The following is a 20,521-nucleotide window of genomic DNA, read 5'->3' as shown; positions in this document are numbered from 1 at the left end:
ATTTTCACCAAAGTGTAGTTACTGCAGTTAGACTTTTTAGGGCAGTATACTTGTCCTTTGAATCATCTAAATCGTCTAATTCTTTGTGTATAAGTTGTGTTTCTGAGACACTTTATGTCAAAGGAATGTCTTCGTCCTTGAAACCTTTTCTCTGCTAAGATGTCAGGCACATTTATGTTACATACTCACTTTCTTTGCTGTCAGGCTTTTCGAGTTGTTCAGAAAAGATTTTCTCTGACAAGCAGTGAGCATGTTTCTGTCCTTGTGTCCAAACATTGAAAGCGTATAGGACAAACATGAATATTATATAACTGGATGTAACCCTCTTATATGTTATATTTGCAACCTTTGTTCACATTTGCAACATTTCAAATTCTTTATTGAGCATGATAGTGTTTTGAAAGTGAAAAAAGATTCCAAATCACATTTTATGTTGGATTAAAGGACTAAAAAAGACACAAAATGACTAAAAAAAGACACAAAATGACAAATAAAGACACAAAATGACTAAAACAAGACACAAAATGACTGAAAAAAAACACAAAATGACTAAAATAAGACACAAAATGACTGAAAAAAAGACACACAATTACTAAAAAAAAGACACCAAATGGCCAAAAAAAGACACAAAAAAAGACACAAAATGACAAATAAAAGACACAAAATGACCAAAAAAGACACAAAACGACTAAAAAAAGACACAAAATTACTAAAAAAAAGAAACAAAATGACAAAAAAACACACAAAATGACAAAAAGTCTTGCGCTAAACACACAAGACACAAATAAAATAGAGTCCCACTAGACTAAAAACCAGAGATGATGACAGGATCACACACAATCGCAAGATCACATTTATGTTGGTTTCTTTTTGATTCAAAATGTTGATCCAGTAAGTCAGAATAAAAAATAAATTATTATTAGGTCATATAGGTGAGGTTGTTGCCCATCCCTGGACTAAATATTGAACCTCCTTCTCCGGCAAACAGGCTGATCTGAAGCCACTTGTCAGGTCGAGATATACTGAATAATATCTGTGTAGCACTTAAATGTTAATGATAGCCGTGAAAACCTAAAGCATGCTATAAAGATTTCCGGAGCTGTATAAATGATTGATTTGTAGATGATCTGCAGTGGGAAAAGAGCTGTCATCCCAGTGGTGGTTGGGTCAGGGAGAATGAGGAGATCCTATACAGATGCAAAGGTAATCTAGGATCCTTTATGCAAACTGAATCTGAAATGCAGATAGGATGTTTTATTTGCAAGGACGGCAAATGAAGTCTGCCAGGAATGGTACAGCCACAGCATACCATTATAAGAATAAAACACCTTTATAATGTAAGGAGTCTTTATGTGCTGAGGGAGAAGGGTGAGGAGGAGGATTATTGGTTGTTGTTGCTGTACATGTGAGTTTCTACTCAAAGGCTGCAGCGGACACGTTTCCAGCCGAAACCACCAAGAGCATCGCTAATTAACAATCTGAAGCTTCATTATTTTCTTGGTGCTGTTAGTGTGAACATTTCTGTATTTACAGGAAACAGTGAAGGAACAATGGAGCCCAAACAAAACATTGGTCATATAATTAAAATCCTGTTTTCATATAGTTCAACAATCCTGAAACATGAATAAAAATGACTTTACCACCAAGGCCATCCCATAAGTATTAGCAAAATTTAAATTTGCATACATATGGTGAATGGACCTGCACTTATATAGCGCTTTTCTAGTCACTTTGCGACCACTCAAAGCGATTAACACTACAGATTGCACTCATTGACCCATTCACACACATTCATACTGGTGGCAGAGGCTACCATAAGCGCTGCCACCGGCCACCATTGGGAATTCATTCACACACCGATGAACGCAGCATCGGGAACAGTTTGGGGTTCAGTATCTTGCTCAAGGATACTTCCACATGTAGGCTGCCATGGTCAGGGATCCAACCACCAACCGTCCGATCGGTGGGTAGCCCGCTCTACCAACTGAGCCCCATATGGTTCTCCAATCTAGTGGTTTTGTAGCCTAAATTGATTTTGGCATAATGCATTGCATGAAATTAGAAAGTGTAAAGTCGTGTTATTTCTTTTACGCAGATTGATGGTTGAGGAGCCATCGGTAATATGATAATGAGCAACATTACGTTATGTGAAAGCGAAGATGGAACTCTTGGGGAAGGCTGGTCAAACCATGTTATTTGAGAGTGATAACCATGAATAAGAAAATCCCATTAAATAATGTTTATTTAATTGTGAAGTTTTAAACAGGTGCTTCATATTTGCACTGAAAATCATAGTGATGCACAAATGAAGCTTCATGAACCATTTTCTTTATTTTTTAAGCCCACTAGGTGGCGCTCTCTGTTTCACAAAGGGCTAAATTGTCATTTATTGAGCCTTTTTCTTCGAACCAAGAGCCATCTAGTGGGCAACAAATACAACAAATGGTTCATGAAGCTTGATTTGGTCCCTAGAATCTAGGTTTTAAGGGAATGTAATGTCGACTGCGTTACCTTTTCTATTAACAAAACCAACAAGTCACTAAAATGCTGATTCTGAAAATAAAGTAAAATGTTCAGTGGCATAAAATATCACATTCCACTATTGTTGCAGTTATAATTCTGTATATATACAGCAGTGAGCCTGAATAGAACATAAAGTTTACAGACATCTCTATAGTTTCCTTTCAACTTTTGGATCAAACAGAAATAGAAGCAAACTAAAAAATAATCGCCTCACAGAGACATTTATCCTGTTGCTAAGGACGACTAAAAGAACTCAGAGATGTGGGAATAATCGTGTTTCACACAATGGGAACCCCAATTTTAGTTTAATTGGATTTTTATTAATTTTTGGTCTACAAAGCAAACGTAAATGTCGGGAACAAAAAGTAAAGTTATAAACAATCATGAACAAACAATATTTGTTTTTGTTCCACAGTGTTGATTTATTTTTATTAGAAAAATCAGACATCCAGTGAAAATTCTGTTTGTTTCAGAACTACGTGGGCGTGTAGGACTTTAATTGTGCTGCTCTGGTGGTAAGTGTGTGTGTGTGTGTGTGTGTGTGTGTGTGTAGAGGTAACGGTGAAGAAGCTCAGCAGTGTTCTGCTTTGTCTTGATATCAGCAATAATCTCCCATTAGTCATTTCTATTGCCAGGCTGCAGTGGTGGAGCAATGACACACACAGAGAGAGAGAGAGAGAGAGAGAGAGAGAGAGAGAGAGAGAGAGAGAGAGAGAGAGAGAGAGAGAGAGAGAGAGAGGTGGAAAAAGATAGAACAGAGTGATAAAAATGAGAGCACAGAAGTTGAAAGACAGGGGAAACAGAGAGATAAGAGGGGAGAGGGTGACACAGCAGAAAGAGGGGTTAAAGAATAGAGATGAGAGGTTGAGAAAAAAGAGGAGAGATGGGAAAGATAGTGCCGGGTGACAGACACGGCAAAGAAAAGACGGGTTGAAAGAGGAAGAAGAAGGTGGAAAGGGAGGAAAATGAGGTGGGGAAGGTGTGCAGAGAGGTGGAGGAAGAGACGAGAGAGAGAGAGAGAGAGAATAGAAAGGTGACATATAGGAGTAGAGGGGAGAAAAGAGTGTCTCACTGTCTGAGAGAGATAAAGATGCATCCCTCTCCTCCTTTCTCCATCTTCCCTTTCTTCTCTGTAAACCATCCTCGCTCCTCTCCTCCTTTTTAATCATCCTCTCTGCCTCCTTCATTGTCTTGATCTTACTTAATGGGCTCTCTCTCTCTTTTCTGCCTGCCCTGTCATTATTTCCACGGCTGATTAAAATTTCAGAGTGTGCTTGGTGGAATCTGACATGACTGTTGAAAACAGGCAGTTTGTACGGTTAGTACGGTTTGTACTGTACAGAGTAGAGCCAGATGGAATATATCGTAAATATATAGGGCTGTAATAGACATGATGGTGGCTATTAGTGATGCGCCAGTGAAGCCTCATGAACCATTCGCTTTATTTTTTTACCCTCACTAGATGGCGCTCTTGGCTGGTAATTGAGTGTGTTTTTTCTAGTGGGCTCAGAAAATAAAGAAAATGGTTCATGAAGCTTCATTGGCACATCACTAGTGTCTATTATCTTTAATTCAAACAGCACAAATACTGTATAAGGCAAGAAGACAATTATTTGAACATACAATACTGATGTGTATTCATCTGTTTATTTTCATATTTATATTTACTCACTGTGGATTTCTAGAATTAGTTGACAATATGATGCATTGTATTCTATATAATGAATATATATAATAAAGGTTAAGCTAAAAAAAAAATCATTATAATGGTCACCATAAGTCTTGCAAAAAATATTAGACCACCCATTTCTTGTTCATTTTAATGCCTGGTACAACAAAAGGTACATTTGTTTGGACAAATATAATGATAACAACAAAAAATGCTCATATGAGATTAATTTAAGAGCTGATATCTAGACATACTCCGAGGTTTTCTTGATAATGATTTTGGTTATTATCAAGAAAACCATGAAGAAATGAGGAAAATATGTTCTAATATTTTTTCCATGACTGTATATGAATAAATAATAATAATAATAATAAAATTAAGATACAAAAAATATGAATACAAATTTATACATACATACAATAATACATGCATCATTTCATTAAAAGCATTACATTTAAAATAATTTAACCATTTGTCAACGTGTTATAATGAAATGTTATATCATAATTTTATGTTGATTTTATGATTTTTTGTTTGTATTTGTATACATGCATATTTTATTTTTTGCGGGCAGTACATTTAACATTTTATTTTATTTATTTTTATCCTATTTTTGATTTATTTTATCTTATTCCATTTTACTGTTTTATTGTTTACTACACCTCTTTGTATTGTGTTATCTATTTATTGCTTGTGCAGCACTTTGGAAACCTTGTGTTTGCTAAAATTGTGCTATATAAATAAAGTGGATTTGATCGGATTGGACAATTCCATATAATGGTGACATAGAGACTGAATTTCAGGGATTATAATAAGATAGTAAGATTTATACATTTATGAGTACACATATTTTGAACCTGTGAAAGAAGATATAATGCACAATAAAATATGCATCTGCACACCTTTATGTAATGGACTACAACAAATACTCCATCTGCTGTACAGCTTTGTGCTTCCTATATAATATATAATATATATGTGGGATTTTTTTTTCAAAGGAAACCGCAATCTATGACAGCTGAGTTAGTGCTGAATGAAGTACAGCTGATGGAAAATGTTTTATTTGGCACTTTCACAGGAGGCCTGGCCAAGAAAGAGACAAAAAGACAGCAGGGGAGGGCGGGTGACAAGTGCTGTGAACACTGTGCCACCTCTAATAAGAACTCTGGCAGCGGTAAAGATAAAATGGTTTGACCTGAAAGTGATGGCAGAAGAAAAGAAAAAACGCAGCGTTGCAGTAGAGAAAAAGAGACTAGCAAAGAGCAGCACCCTGATACCTGCTATCATTAACCAGACGTGACCACCCACACACTAGACCAGCACTGAGATCTCTTTTTATATTCATTTTAATAGTTGCACTATAAAAGAAAAATGTAATCAACAGTTAATTAAATTAGAGACATTATTCATTAGCACAACCTCAGGATAAGATTCAACATGCTGTACTGCACAAACTGAGCCAGGTTACAGATCTGTTGTGTGTCTGGACACAAGAGAGGCACCGCAGAAGGTCAGTTTCAGTCTTAAAGAAATTAGGTCTACACTGTAACAGATTGCTGTGAGAAAACAGACAAATTTTCACAGTAACATACTGTTTTCCAATTAAAAAGGTATTATACTGTAGAAAACAATGCATTCTGGGGAATATTTGTGGGTAGTTTGCAGTTTCCCATAAAATATATGACACATATATGACATATATTTATCTATCTATCTATCTATCTATCTATCTATCTATCTATCTATCTATATATATATATTCAATATATTCTTCTACACACACACACACACACACACACACACACACACACACACACACACACACACACACACACACACACACACACATAAATATATATTCTTCTTGTCCACATTTAAATGGCTGTATTTTACTTAACTAACTCATTCAGTATAATGTACAATGCATTCTGGGCAATATTTGTAGGTAGCTTGCAGTTTATGCAGTTATATATATATATATATATATTCTTCTTGTCCACATTTTAATGGCTGTATTTTACTTAACTAACTCAGTCACTATATGGTATATTAAAATTACTGAGGTTACAGTGAAGACAGCGCTTAATTGGTAGTAATTGGCTTTTAATATGCTCCATTTACAAAAAATGACTGCATTGTATACTGCAACAATATTGCAGCTAGCTTCAGCACTACACTGTGTTTAAGTCTACTGTAAAAAATCAATGAAATGCAGGATTTTATGTGGTTTTATCACAGTAGATAACAGTAAGGGAACTGTAAAAGTAACCGTAGAATGCTGGCAACCCTGCTGCCAGTATTTTACTTTTCAGTGTATTCTTAGTGAAAACATGTCCTTGTTCTTGAAATTATGTGAAATGCCTACAGTATGGAAGTTTGTAGTATTACATATAGGATTTGTAAGGTTGCTTGAAATCCTTGAAAATGTTTGAATTTTAATGTTGTATTTTCAAGGTTTGACAAGTGCTTGGATTTTGGATTAAGTGCTTGTAAATACTTGAAATTCTTACTGTATTTCTCTTGCAGTCTGACTATAGATAACCGCATTTTCAATGGAAAAAAATATATAAACTGAATAGCCTATAGCAAGAACCATTCAAATGCAGATGTAGTTAAAACTGTCCACTTGTGATCGAATCACCCAGAACGCATGTGAATGTCAGGTGGGAACAAGGCCTTTCTTGGAAAATTGGTCAGATATTTGAGAAAATTCAAAAAAGAAAAAGAAAAAAAAGTTCAGACAGGAAGTTTAAGTCCTTGTTGCTGGAACTCATAAGGTCAACCGCATTAGTCTCAATTTTCAATCTACCGTGTCCTTTCTTTCTTTTTTTGTGAACTGAGTCATCACCACAGGCAGTAGTCACTCATGCAACACAAGCTGGCAGAAAAATAGGTGAATGGAAGGAAAAGGAAGAGTGTTTTAGAGATTAAGTGGCCTTTAAACGAACAAAAGCACCCTCAGCAAACCTCAAACACTCAGTCAATCAGGGGAATTCCATCACTCACCATTTCTGCAGGTGAATAAAGTGAAACTTACCTAATATTCAGCTTGAACTGCCATTTAGTTTACCTTAATCAATTCAGCCTGACATAGTTGAGTAGGCGGTCCTCTAATACAGTGGTTCCCAACGTTTTTCTTTGTTAAACTTTGGCGACACCCCCATTGTGGTCTAGCTCACTGACTTTTCTGACTTTCCGCCCAATGATGTGACACATATCTTTCTAATCAGGGTAGTTTCTGCTTTCACGGGACACCAAGTTTGTGTGGACTTTCGGTTTTAAGAGGTTAAATTTACACTTATATGCTAAATGGGTAACACTTTAAATAACCATCATTTATAAATGGCAAACAGATAGTTTATTCATGTTTAATCATCATTTATAAACCGTATAAAGGCAATTTAGAACGGTAAATACATAATTTAATAATGTTTAACAAACTAAATCACTTATAAATGGCAAATAGATGGTATATTAATGTACGTTTATTGTTACTTTACCTTTAACAAACAATTAAATAGAATTAATAGTTTATTAATAGTTTTAGTTGCACTCATTGAAACATTTTTAACACCATAAGTTTGTTCATGATTTTTGAAATGATTCATATACCTTTAAGAAATTGGTTGAAAACATTTAAAGATTAAATATGTATAGCACTTTGTAAATGTTAATAATTGGTTTATAAACCATCTATAAACATTATTTAGTTGGTTAGTGTTGGTAGTGTTACCGCTAAATGTTTTACTTTTGAAAAAAGCAAGACATTCAAACTTGCATGAAGCCTTGCCATGTGTTGTGAGCTTGTAGATTGGCTTTTTTTTCTTCAAATTTATAGGTATAGATGTATATATTTAACCCATTAGATTTATTACACCCTTAAAATAAAGAGGGCTCTGCGAGCAGGGGCGTCCCTCTCTACCTGTAAAAAACCTCCTGAAGACCCAGATCTTCAGAGAGGACCTTCTGTCCTAGGACAACATAACAATTCTACCCCTTAACGAATTGCCACAAGCACTTATTGCTGCACTAATGTCTCTTATTGCACTATACCCTGATTGTTCCCCTTTTTTCCTGTAAGTCGCTTTGGATAAAAGCGTCTGCTAAATGATTAAATGATTAAATGTAAATGTAATGTAAATCTAGTGGGCTCAGAAAATAAAGAAAGTGGTTCTTGAGACTTCATTGGCACATCACTAGCAACAACCTGTGCAGCTGTGTCAGCATCTTTGTAGCCATTTTTCTGTTGCTATTCTCCATGGATGTTGCTCGATTGTAGCTACGAAGGAAGGTTACATTGCCTTTGTTAATCCTTTCCAAAAAAGCACAACACCAGACCTATTTGAATAGCTGCCAGTAATGTCAAAACCAGCTGCTCCGGAGCTGCAAATGTGAACTCTTATCTCTTAATACACCCAGAAATGGTGTACCATTACTTTTTACAGCACAGACAGCACTTTATTTTTTACAGCATCTAATTATGACGGCATTAGTATAACGGGAACGGCTGCAACACCCTGTCTGTTCAACTTTACCGCACCTCATTGTCAAAGTAGAATTGCTCATTCTTGCACTTTAAAGATTTTGCTCATATGACTCATCATTAACAATGTAATAGCTTTCCTTTACAAGAAGACTGGAATTTAATAGGAGGGATTAGGTAAGGTGCTGTGCATAAGTTCAGCACAAAACGTTAATCTGGCCACCTGAGATAATACGGAACAGGAGATAAGGGATGTAGTGTGTTCATATTAATTGAGGTGTTTTATGTTTGGGGAGTGATTATTAGTGGAGGTGTTTGTGAGGTCCCGTGGGGACATTGAGAAATGCTGAACAAATGTCAGTTAGTCACAAATTCCCACCTACAGTCACTAGTAGAGAAAGTCATTTGTGATTTTGAAGACACAGTGAGATGTAATTTAAGAAAGAACACTGTGTTTTTTGTTTTTCAGGACGTATCTCCACTGTTCAAATTACATTTGTACCTGAAGTGACACATTTGGTGAGGTGGCAAATACTCACGTAATATAGCATGGTCTGGGTACATACTAGATTCTGATTGGCTGCAGGGTATCCATTAATTCCAGACAAAACAGTCTGTTATTCATTCTAAATGAAAGCACTGGCTGGTAGTAGCCATAGCAACAGACACACGGTCAAATGCTCTGACCGTCTGACTTTTTTTCAGTTTTTGGACATGGCATAATATGTTGTTTTTCTGCCATTTCTTACCTGTGAATCTATAAAGCACAACTCTGGAGGGACTCGAACCCACAACCTTTGAATCACTTCAACTATATTAACCTAGAAGTCCAATACGCTATCCGTTGCGCCACTGAGCCTGTTGCCATCCCATAATATGGTGTTCTTCTGTCATTTCTGGCATATTATGCTCTAATATGTATCAACATGGACAGTAAGAAGTAGGTCTATTTTCAGATGTATATTAACAATCACATCTAGAAGCTGACCTGTCTGGCAACAGAAAAGGACTCTGTGGCGCAATGGTAGCGCGTCTGACTCCAGATCAGAAGGTTGCGTGTTCAAATCACGTCAGGGTCAAAGTCTTCCAGTTTAGTAGAAGAAGGATTGATGGAATGGTCAAAAAACAGTACAACATTACTAGATGCAGGGACTGTGATGTCACCCACAGGTTTGTGGGCTAGTCCTTTCAAGCCTTGAGGTGGCCATTTTGGCTGTGTCCATGTTGGTTTATCTCAAACATTGTTGGGCATCCCATAATATGATGTTTTTTACCTATTCTTGGACAAACTGTTCTACCACATGTATCAACGGAGTGCAATAAGACCATTTTAAGCATTTTTAGGGATTTTAAAATTTCACCATTTTTGTCAAAAAAATCAACATGCTATATTATTACTTTTTTTAGGTGGGTCATTTTTGGACATCCCATAATATGGTGTTTTTCTGTCATTTCTGGCATATTATGCTCTAATCGGTATCAACAGAATATATTTGGTCCATTTTAAATGTGACTATTTTTGACACACATCAAGATGCTGCATGGCTTCCATTTCTAATGATCAGACCAAACTTCACTAATTTTAGCAACTTACACTGGCACGGGATTCATTCATAAACAGGAGCCAGGACTGCAAAGTGAATGGTGCAGAAACATGTCCAAATATTACTTATTAACTTATAAAGCATGACTCTGGTGGGACTCGAACCCACAACCTTTGAATACCTTCAACTATACGAATCTAGAAGTCCAATGCGCTATCCATTGCGCCACAGAGCCTGTTTTTTAGTTTTTAGGGATCATTTTTGGACATCTCATTATATGGTGTCTTTCTGTCATTTCAGATCAGTAGGTTGCATGTTCAAATCACGTCAGGGTCAACCGTTTGTTCATGGAAGTCATATAAAAGTGGATGCTTAATGCCTCCTATAGGCTGTATTATAGTAACAGATACAGTCACTGTGATTTCACCCATTGGTTTGTGAACTGTGGTTTTAAAGCCTTGAGTTTGACATTTTGGTCATTGCCATCTTCGTTTTTTGCAACTACCCCATGAAAGAAGAATACAGACCTGAATAACGCTATGTCTCTGCTAACGCTAGTGATTGAAACATTAAACTCATTCGAAAAATATTTACTGAGTAAATAAATTCAGTAAGAAGCAAATGTATTTTCTGATGGACAAATTAACAATCACATGGAGAAGTTGACCTGTAGGGTACAAGATAAGGACTCTGTGGCGCAACGGTAGCGCGTCTGACTCCAGATCAGAAGGTTGCGTGTTCAAATCACGTCAGGGTCAAAGTCTTCCAGTTTAGTAGAAGAAGGATTGATGGAATGGTCAAAAAATGGTGCAACATTACTGGATGCAGTGACTGTGATGTCACCCACAGGTTTGTAGGCTAGTCCTTTCAAGCCTTGAGGTGGCCATTTTGGCTGTGTCCATGTTGGTTTATCTCAAACATTGTTGGACATCCCATAATATGATGTTTTTTCCTATTCTTGGACAAACTGTTCTACCACATGTATCAACGGAGTGCAATAAGACCATTTTAAGCATTTTTAGGGATTTTAAAATTTCACCATTTTTGTCAAAAAAATCATCATGCTATATTATTACTTTTTTTTAGGTGGGTCATTTTTTTTTTTTTAATTGGTCGAGATGCTGCAATGACTTTAATTTCTAATGATCAGAACACACTTCACCAATTTTCGCAACCTACACTGGCACGGATTCATTCGTAAACAGGAGCCAGGAAAGGAAAGTGAATGGTGCAGAAACATGTCCTAACATTACCTATTAACTTATAAAGCACGACTCTGGTGAGACTTGAACCCACAACCTTTGAACAACTTCAACTATATGAATCTAGAAGTCCAATGCGCTATCCATTGCGCCACAGAGCCTGTTTTTCAATTTTTAGGGATCATTTTTGGACATCTCATTATATGGTGTCTTTCTGTCATTTCAGATCAGAAGGTTGCATGTTCAAATCACGTCAGGGTCAACCGTTTGTTCATGGAAGTCATATAAAAGTGGATGCTTAATGCCTCCTATAGGCTGTATTATAGTAACAGATACAGTCACTGTGATTTCACCCATTGGTTTGTGAACTGTGGTTTTAAAGCCTTGAGTTTGACATTTTGGTCATTGCCATCTTCGTTTTTTGCAACTACCCCATGAAAGAAGAATACAGACCTGAATAACGCTATGTCTCTGCTAACGCTAGTGATTGAAACATTAAACTCATTCGAAAAATATTTACTGAGTAAATAAATTCAGTAAGAAGCAAATGTATTTTCTGATGGACAAATTAACAATCACATGGAGAAGTTGATCTGTAGGGTACCAGATAAGGACTCTGTGGCGCAACGGTAGCGCGTCTGACTCCAGATCAGAAGGTTGCGTGTTCAAATCACGTCAGGGTCAAAGTCTTCCACTTTAGTAGAAGAAGGATTGATGGAATGGTCAAAAAATGGTGCAACATTACTGGATGCAGTGACTGTGATGTCACCCACAGGTTTGTGGGCTAGTCCTTTCAAGCCTTGAGGTGGCCATTTTGGCTGTGTCCATGTTGGTTTATCTCAAACATTGTTGGACATCCCATAATATGATGTTTTTTTCCTATTCTTGGACAAACTGTTCTACCACATGTATCAACGGAGTGCAATAAGACCATTTTAAGCATTTTTAGGGATTTTAAAATTTCACCATTTTTGTCAAAAAAATCATCATGCTATATTATTACTTTTTTTTAGGTGGGTCATTTTTGGACATCCCATAATATGGTGTTTTTCTGTCATTTCTGGCATATTATGCTCTAATCGGTATCAACCGAATATATTTGGTCCATTTTAAATGTGACTATTTTTGACACACATCGAGATGCTGCATGGCTTCGATTTCTAATGATCAGACCAAACTTCACCAATTTTAGCAACTTACACTGGCACGGGATTCATTCATAAACAGGAGCCTGGACTGCAAAGTGAATGGTGCAGAAACATGTCCAAATATTACTTATTAACTTATAAAGCATGACTCTGGTGGGACTCGAACCCACAACCTTTGAATACCTTCAACTATACGAATCTAGAAGTCCAATGCGCTATCCATTGCGCCACAGAGCCTGTTTTTTTTTTTTAAGGGGTCATTTTTGCACATCCCATAATATGTTTTTTTTCTGTCATTTCTGGCATATTATGCTCTAATATGTATCAACAGAGTATAATTGGTCGAGATGCTGCAATGACTTTAATTTCTAATGATCAGAACACACTTCACCAATTTTCGCAACCTACACTGGCACGGATTCATTCGTAAACAGGAGCCAGGAAAGGAAAGTGAATGGTGCAGAAACATGTCCAAATATTACCTATTTACTTATAAAGCACAACTCTGGTGGGACTCGAACCCACAACCTTTGAATACCTTCAACTATACGAATCTAGAAGTCCAATGCGCTATCCATTGCGCCACAGAGCCTGTTTTTTAGTTTTTAGGGATCATTTTTGGACATCTCATTATATGGTGTCTTTCTGTCATTTCAGATCAGTAGGTTGCATGTTCAAATCACGTCAGGGTCAACCGTTTGTTCATGGAAGTCATATAAAAGTGGATTCTTAATGCCTCCTATAGGCTGTATTATAGTAACAGATACAGTCACTGTGATTTCACCCATTGGTTTGTGAACTGTGGTTTTAAAGCCTTGAGTTTGACATTTTGGTCATTGCCATCTTCGTTTTTTGCAACTACCCCATGAAAGAAGAATACAGACCTGAATAATGCTATGTCTCTGCTAACACTAGTGATTGAAACATTAAACTCATTCGAAAAATATTTACTGAGTAAATAAATTCAGTAAGAAGCAAATGTATTTTCTGATGGACATATTAACAAGCACATCGAGAAGTTGACCTGTAGACTACCAGATAAGGACTCTGTGGCGCAATGGTAGCGCGTCTGACTCCAGATCAGAAGGTTGCGTGTTCAAATCACGTCAGGGTCAACGATTCACTGTTTTTTCAGGGGGTTATTTTTGGACATCCTATAACATGTACGTTTCTATTTGGAGAAACTGTACTACAGCATGTATGAACAGAGTATAATTGCATTTCTCAACACGAACCAGTTTTCCTGGCTGAGAACCGTTTCTTTGGCAGTCGAAAAGCGAACTGGAACTGGCTCAGAACAGGCCATGGAACTGCCTTGGCTGAAAAGGGGTAATAGTGCTGATTGGCTAATGGTTAGTCCTCCTGCAGTGGTCATTGGATGCATTGTTGTTCTACCCAGAATGTATTGTTTTAAGATGATCCCAGGTGCATCAGTCAACTTGTTGGACTGAACAGATTCAAAGGTCTTGACATATTTCATGTGTGTGATTGAGGCAGTACTCTCCAGAGTAATAACACCAAATGATTGTGCATGTATGTGGGTGAGACAGTCAGGGATTCATTCAGAGTTGCTGAATTCATTGTCTTTCAAGCATAATTAAAGAGCTTCAAAAGTCAGATCTACTTTTCTCTCTGTGATTCTGTCAAAGTCTGTCTTTCTTTTTCTTTCCTACACTTTTCTCAACTCAAGTTCTCCTGTTACTCCCCCCCAACCCACTGGGAGTTCTTTGTTTTGGGGGGTTCTGTTGTCCGGACACAGTTGATTGGAATCTCATTAATCAAAAAAAAATGGAGAAAAGGAAAAAAAAAAGATGAGAGAAGATTAACAGCAACAGAGCTGCCTCACACACACACACACACACACACACACAAATATGCCACACACCAAACAGCGAAACCAAACCACTTGGTGAAAATCACCACGGAGATAATTAGAGCCACGTCCAGATGAATATCTCTCACTGCAAGTCCCAAACAGCACTGATTAGCATGAACTCAGCATCATAAACACAAACACACGGAGAAACCAAGAAGCATATGCATATGGGAAGGTACACACAAACACTTTCTCAAAGTAAAGCACACACACTCAGCAGCACCAAGCCATTTCCCAGCCAACAGAGAGGCCACAACACCCTCTGAACCAGTAAATCACTTTTCATCTCCTCTAATGCAACTCTTCAGCGTTCTCATTTCGTTGCTTCTCTCTGCTCATCTGTTTTTGTCTCTCTGCTGCTCTGTCACTTTAGATCTTTTTCTCACTCTCTCCCACTGTTTTTCTGCCTCGATCTCTCAAAGTAACACTGCTGCCAGGCCAGCGGCCTGTGCAGAGTTAAGATATGAAGTTAGCAGAGCAGTCCTAATTTGGCCATAAATTGAAGAAGTGAGAAAAGAAAGACCGTTGAGGAGACCGAAGAAAAGAAGAGGTGAAAAGACAACAAAGAAAGACAAATAGACTTGAAGACAGAAACAAATAAAAGTAGCAGAATTAAAGAGGAGATATCTTTTTTTGGGATGCTCTAAGACTTTAATTCCCCACAAAGATAACATACTGAGTCCGAGTCAGTCCCTCTGAGAAATTAGTAGACTTCAAACAGAAAGTATGGAAGGAAAGAGGAAGTTCCCACAAAGTGGCAACCAATTAAAGCCGACTGCAAAGTGAACTAGCAGACCATGCATAATGTGTTGACACGCTGTTAAAGTGGTCGGATGGGTTTCTGAGCTGTTCTTTACAAGGTGTGATAGGTGCCAGGCTGAGCAGTTTAACACCAACAGATCATTACCACCACCATGTACAAACTGTAAACAAACGAGAACGTGGCCAAGGAGGTTTGTGGCAGCTTTTACCACTCAACTGTTTTGCACATTTGTAAGTCAGACACAGTGTTTCTCCAGTTCTACTCGTTGGACTGCATCGCCTCCCCTTCAAATTCATTTGAAGCAGTGGTGTGCACACTGAAGTATGCTGCTGCGAGTACTATATTTAGATACAATATATTATTAGTTTTCATTTATGGGCCAATATGGAGTCTGAAGAGATGAGCTTTCAGTTTGCGAGGGAGAATGTGTTGAGTTTCTGCCATCCTGTTGTCAAGGGCAGGTTATGAGCATGATGCAGCAGAAATATCCCCAAATATTACCAATTAAGTTCATATACTTGTCTCTGATAGTACACAAACCCATAACTTTTGAATCATGCTAATCTAGAACTCTAATGTGCTATCCACTGCGACACAGATCTCCTCGAGAGAATGCCTGACCACATATAACATATTTAAATGCTTCAAGTGCTACATTTAGAAAGAGCAGTACCCCAGGATGATTGCAGCAGAACTTATAATGCTCGACTCTGGTGGGACTCGAACCCACAACCTTTGAATCACTTCAACATGTTTAACTAGAAGTCCAATGCGCTATCCGTTGCGCCACAGAGCCTTCTTTTAGTTTTTAAGGGTTCATTTTTGGACATGCGTTTGTAAGTCTAACTTGTGCTACTCTAAAAGTCAAATGCTTTGAAATGACCACATTCAAAAAATGACCAGCAGTTAATTAATTCCATCAACTTATTTTTCCTATTTACGGGCCAGTATAAAGTCTGCGAGGGAAGGTGTGTCACATTTCGCCTGAGCTCATTCTACCATTGTGGAGCCAGAACAGTGCAGAAACATGTCCAAATCCCACCAATTAACTTTTGAAGATATCGACTCTGGTGGGACTCGAACCCACAACCTTTGAATGACTTCTCATGTAGAATCCTAGAAGTCCAATGCGCTGTCCATTGCGCCACAGAGCCTACATCAGCAAATGTTCAGCTTTTATTCTAAGCTTCTGATTCTGACATACAGTAACCTGCTGATTAATATATTTTCAATGCGTGCTTTGAATCAGTGAGTGTGTCTGTCTCTGTAAGAGGGAGGGGACTGAGAGAAGCCAAGAGTTTGTTGAAGAGAACCTGCTCGTGAGCAGTTTAGGTTCTAAGTTATCAGAGTCAGTTACCGCGGCAACTCAGCCAGACCTAAAGTTACCTCCCTTTCTGGAACGAGAAACCCAGAGTTTCCCTCATTTTCGGGATAACATACTCAGGGTTTTCAGAAAAAAGGCTTTCTGGAAAAGGCCTCAGGATGATTGGGGAAGAAACATATTCATATCTTACCAAAGATTTTAAAGAGAGATGAACTTATAAAGCTCGTCTCTGGTGGGACTCGAACTCACAACCTTTGAATCACTTCTTTGTGTTTGTCTAGAAGTCCAATGCTTTGTTTTACAGAATGCATTGCATTTGAGTTAGCTGTCTAGAAACCTGTATTTTTCCGAGTCACAAGTCTCTACTCTGATTGAAATTATGCAAATAACAACCATAAGGAAAACATAGAAGGGGATAATGAAGCCTTTAAGTATTTGATTATTTAATGGGCCTAATTATGACTATTGTTAATGTGGTCGCTAATTGAATTATTGCTCCAAGTTGGTCCAACTCATCAAGTTGATTTAACCGAGTGAAGCTTCCATCAGGCTAATGAACAAACTATTCAGCACTCTTTCATTTGACTCCAAGTTTAAGGCAGTGGGGGAAACTTTAAGTCAGAAACTTTTGAGTTGAGAAAGCTTAATGAGTGTCTCCTTTGATTTCTCAGCGTGATGTAATCACCAGATGAAACCTGGAGTTGCTGCATTGACAGCCACATGGAGTTTGACTTTATCGACTCATTAGCTGAAGGGTTTTTTGATATCGTCTCCTTAATTGCTTTATTTAAAGTGCTTCAAATGTATAAAGCATCAGTGTCTCTTTTGAATCATCTCGTATGGTATTTCTGCTGTAATCTATAATCAGCCATTCACTGCTGATAGGCGGGAATGTGGGATTGAGTAAAAGAGTCTTAGAACATGCCCTAAATATAGACTGCATTTTACTCTGAATTCACATTTCAGCTGAATTTCTTCCTTTTTATTCAAGAGGCAACATTAACCGTTTGACTTATCACCGGCATTAATATGCTGCTCAGATGACGTTATTGAGAAGCCCTCAGCACTCACACGCACACACACAGGCTTGTAATGGGAGCGCAAGAGCCACAATTAGAAAGTCGGGCAATTCCACGTTTTCAATTAAAACTTGAAAGGCAAAAACCATTTGACATTAATAACTGAGACACATGCGGCCTCAGCTATGTCAAATCTCCCTTAATTAATTGTAACTATATGAGTTTAAAGGGTCAAAAATGTCCTCTAGTTAGAAGGGCATAATTGTTGATACTTAATTCAAATGAAGAGATGCATATCGTGTATTTGCATGTTAATTGAACCCCTTTGCAATGCTATCACTGTGACATTAGTGTTTATGCCGAGTTCAAACGACAAGGTTTATCTCTCTCGGTTCAGTGTTTACTACACTGACAATGTTGGAGACACAGTATGGACTGTATGTGAAACAGTGAAAAAATCATCGATGACTAAGTTCACACACAGGCTGGTAATCCATTAATAGGACTGGTTTAGCACTTCTCCAGATGGAACAGCTTGACTCAATCAGCCCTCAGCTGTGTTGAAGTTACAGCATTAATGGGATCATTTTGTGTGAATGGATGATCTCATCCAACAACTGCAAGCTGGATGAAAGAATGATGCCTACCATATGGAAGAAGAGAAACAGTCAGTAGTCCAAATTTGCTTACAAAATAGTGAAATATTGTGTTTTCACCCACCTCGGCTGTTTTAAGTCCTTACAAAATGGCTTATTACTTGAGCCCTATTTGCAGTGGAATAGTATCACCACAGCAGCTCAGGCGATTTAGAAATTAGCCCAAATGTTTTCTTTGGTGCATTCACATGGGAGTATATTTTACACATAGTGTATATTTTATTGTATATTATTACAGACTTTAGGCCTGAGTTGGTGTTTCTTTTCCAGTTCTAAGCACACATCTGACACCTGCTTTCAATCTGAACAAGTAACTCATAAAGGACGACTCTGGTGGGACTCGAACCCACAACCTTTGAATCACTTACTTTGTGCTTATCTAGAAGTCCAATGCGCTATCCATTGCGCCACAGAGCCACGGCCTCATGGTGTCTAGCAATAGCAGAATAGCGACTAAGCTACTTGGACCTCTTGTGCGCCACAGTTTTAAACTGACCACATTCAAAAAATGACCACCAGTTAATAAACTATATCAACTTCTTTTTGTTATTTATGGGACAATATACAGTCTGCGAGGGAAGATGCATCACATTTGTCCTGTCCTGAGTTCATTCTACCATTTTGGAGCCAGAACAGCAAACTGAACAGAGCAGAAACATTAGCAATGAACTTATAAAGCTTTGTAAAACTCTGGTGGGACTCAAAACGTTGGGGATGCTTGTGGGTTTGTGTGCCACATTGGCAAGGGAATTTACAGACTGAGTTTGTGTTTTCGTTCCAGTTCTATGCATACGTCTGACACCTTCCTCTTGACACCTGAACAAGTAGCTTATAAAGGTCGACCCTCACCAGGGTCTTCAACATGCTTATCTAGAAGTCCAATGCGCTATCCATTGCGCCACAGAGCCATGGATTCAAAACTCTCCAGCTTTAGCAGTATACCGACTAAGCTACTTGGATCTCTTGTGCTACTCTCGAAGTCCAATGCTTTGAAATTACCACATTCAAAAAAGTACCACCAGTTAATTAATTTCATCAACTTATTTTTGTTATTTATGGGCCAATATACAATCTGCGAGGGAAGATGTGTCACATTTCTCCTGTCCTGAGCTCATTCTACCATTGTGGGGCCAGGACAGCAAAGTGAATGGTACAGAAACATGTCCAAATATGAGCAATGAGCTTATAAAGCTTGACTCTGGTGGGACTCGAACCCACAACCTTTGAATCACTTCATCTATGTGCTTATCTAGAAGTCCAATGCGCTATCCATTGCGCCACAGAGCCACTTTCTTTTTTGACAGTCCACTGAACATTACGTGCCACCAGAAGGTACAGAATTAAGCAAAACTTCTTTGCAGGTGTGAAAAACCGCTGTAAAATAAGAATGCTTTCAAAAATAGAAATGTTAATTGTTTATCTTTTATCAACTAACAAAATGCAAAGTGAGGGAACAGAAGAAACATCTCAATCAAATCAATATTTGGTGTGACCACCCTTTGCCTTCAAACCAGCATCAATTCTTCCTGGCATTCCTTCACATGCCGTACACTTTTGCACAGTACTGTAATTCGGTTTTAAGACGTCGTGGTCATTTCATGTAATTTTGTGAGATCAGGCTTGGCTGGTGTGTTGCTCTTAAGATGTTTTGGGACCTCTGTCTCAACATACTACTATTGTGTTTTATCGTCAGTTCAACCTAACAATTATTCAGCACTACTATAACTTTACTGGTTGGTATTGTTCAACTTTTGATTGCATTCATATTAATTCAACTCAATCCCACTTTTCAAACTATTCCTACTTCAAGTTCTTCTAACACATTCCCGCCAGCATTTGTGAGGTTACAGCATTAATGGGATCATTTTGTGAGAATGGATGATCTCATCCATCTTGAAAGGATGAAAGCTGGATGAAAGGATGATGCCTGCCATATGGAAGAATAGAGACGGTCAGTAGTCCCAATCTTCTTACAAATTAGTGACCTAGGCTGTTTCAAGTGCTTACTGGCTTATTACTTGCACTGGAATAATATCACCACAGGAGTTGAGGCGACTTAGAAATTATCCCTAATGTTTTGTGTGCCACATTGGCAAGGGATAAGCATTTATGTTTTACTTTAATTTACAGACTTTAGGACTGAGTTGGTGTTTTTGTTCCAATTCTATGCACATGTCTGACACCTTCTTTCAAATCTGAACAAGTAACTTATAAAGTTCGACTCTGGTGGGACTCGGACTTTGAATCACTTCTCATTTGTGCTTGTCTAGAAGTCCAATGCGCTATCCATTGCGCCACAGAGCCACAGATTTCA

General features: G+C 38.0%; 11 non-coding genes across 11 annotated transcripts; 4 read left to right on the top strand and 7 right to left on the bottom strand.

Annotated features, from left to right (window-relative positions):
- The first annotated feature begins 9,682 nt into the window (after positions 1-9,682).
- Positions 9,683-9,754, top strand: trnaw-cca (transfer RNA tryptophan (anticodon CCA)). The gene has a single exon. It is a non-coding gene; the product is annotated as a tRNA-Trp (tRNA).
- A 608-nt stretch (positions 9,755-10,362) lies between these two features.
- Positions 10,363-10,454, bottom strand: trnar-ucu (transfer RNA arginine (anticodon UCU)). The gene is given in 2 exon segments: positions 10,363-10,398; positions 10,418-10,454. It is a non-coding gene; the product is annotated as a tRNA-Arg (tRNA).
- Positions 10,455-10,905: 451 nt separating this feature from the next.
- On the top strand, positions 10,906-10,977 carry trnaw-cca (transfer RNA tryptophan (anticodon CCA)). The gene has a single exon. It is a non-coding gene; the product is annotated as a tRNA-Trp (tRNA).
- A 1,056-nt stretch (positions 10,978-12,033) lies between these two features.
- On the top strand, positions 12,034-12,105 carry trnaw-cca (transfer RNA tryptophan (anticodon CCA)). Its single transcript has one exon. It is a non-coding gene; the product is annotated as a tRNA-Trp (tRNA).
- A 609-nt stretch (positions 12,106-12,714) lies between these two features.
- Positions 12,715-12,806, bottom strand: trnar-ucu (transfer RNA arginine (anticodon UCU)). The gene is given in 2 exon segments: positions 12,715-12,750; positions 12,770-12,806. It is a non-coding gene; the product is annotated as a tRNA-Arg (tRNA).
- Positions 12,807-13,069: 263 nt separating this feature from the next.
- On the bottom strand, positions 13,070-13,161 carry trnar-ucu (transfer RNA arginine (anticodon UCU)). Its single transcript is given in 2 exon segments — positions 13,070-13,105; positions 13,125-13,161. It is a non-coding gene; the product is annotated as a tRNA-Arg (tRNA).
- Positions 13,162-13,612: 451 nt separating this feature from the next.
- On the top strand, positions 13,613-13,684 carry trnaw-cca (transfer RNA tryptophan (anticodon CCA)). The gene has a single exon. It is a non-coding gene; the product is annotated as a tRNA-Trp (tRNA).
- A 2,229-nt stretch (positions 13,685-15,913) lies between these two features.
- On the bottom strand, positions 15,914-16,004 carry trnar-ucu (transfer RNA arginine (anticodon UCU)). The gene is given in 2 exon segments: positions 15,914-15,949; positions 15,968-16,004. It is a non-coding gene; the product is annotated as a tRNA-Arg (tRNA).
- A 266-nt stretch (positions 16,005-16,270) lies between these two features.
- On the bottom strand, positions 16,271-16,362 carry trnar-ucu (transfer RNA arginine (anticodon UCU)). Its single transcript is given in 2 exon segments — positions 16,271-16,306; positions 16,326-16,362. It is a non-coding gene; the product is annotated as a tRNA-Arg (tRNA).
- Positions 16,363-18,532: 2,170 nt separating this feature from the next.
- trnar-ucu (transfer RNA arginine (anticodon UCU)) lies at positions 18,533-18,624 on the bottom strand. Its single transcript is given in 2 exon segments — positions 18,533-18,568; positions 18,588-18,624. It is a non-coding gene; the product is annotated as a tRNA-Arg (tRNA).
- A 776-nt stretch (positions 18,625-19,400) lies between these two features.
- trnar-ucu (transfer RNA arginine (anticodon UCU)) lies at positions 19,401-19,494 on the bottom strand. The gene is made up of 2 exons: positions 19,458-19,494; positions 19,401-19,436 (listed from the first exon to the last, which is right to left on the bottom strand). It is a non-coding gene; the product is annotated as a tRNA-Arg (tRNA).
- Between the last annotated feature and the right edge of the window lie 1,027 nt (positions 19,495-20,521).

Source organism: Centropristis striata, chromosome 12, assembly GCF_030273125.1.
Source record: "Centropristis striata isolate RG_2023a ecotype Rhode Island chromosome 12, C.striata_1.0, whole genome shotgun sequence".
Classification (NCBI taxonomy): Eukaryota; Metazoa; Chordata; class Actinopteri; order Perciformes; family Serranidae; genus Centropristis; species Centropristis striata.
Note: the sequence above shows the minus strand (reverse complement) of the source record. Positions and strands in the feature narration are given on the sequence as shown.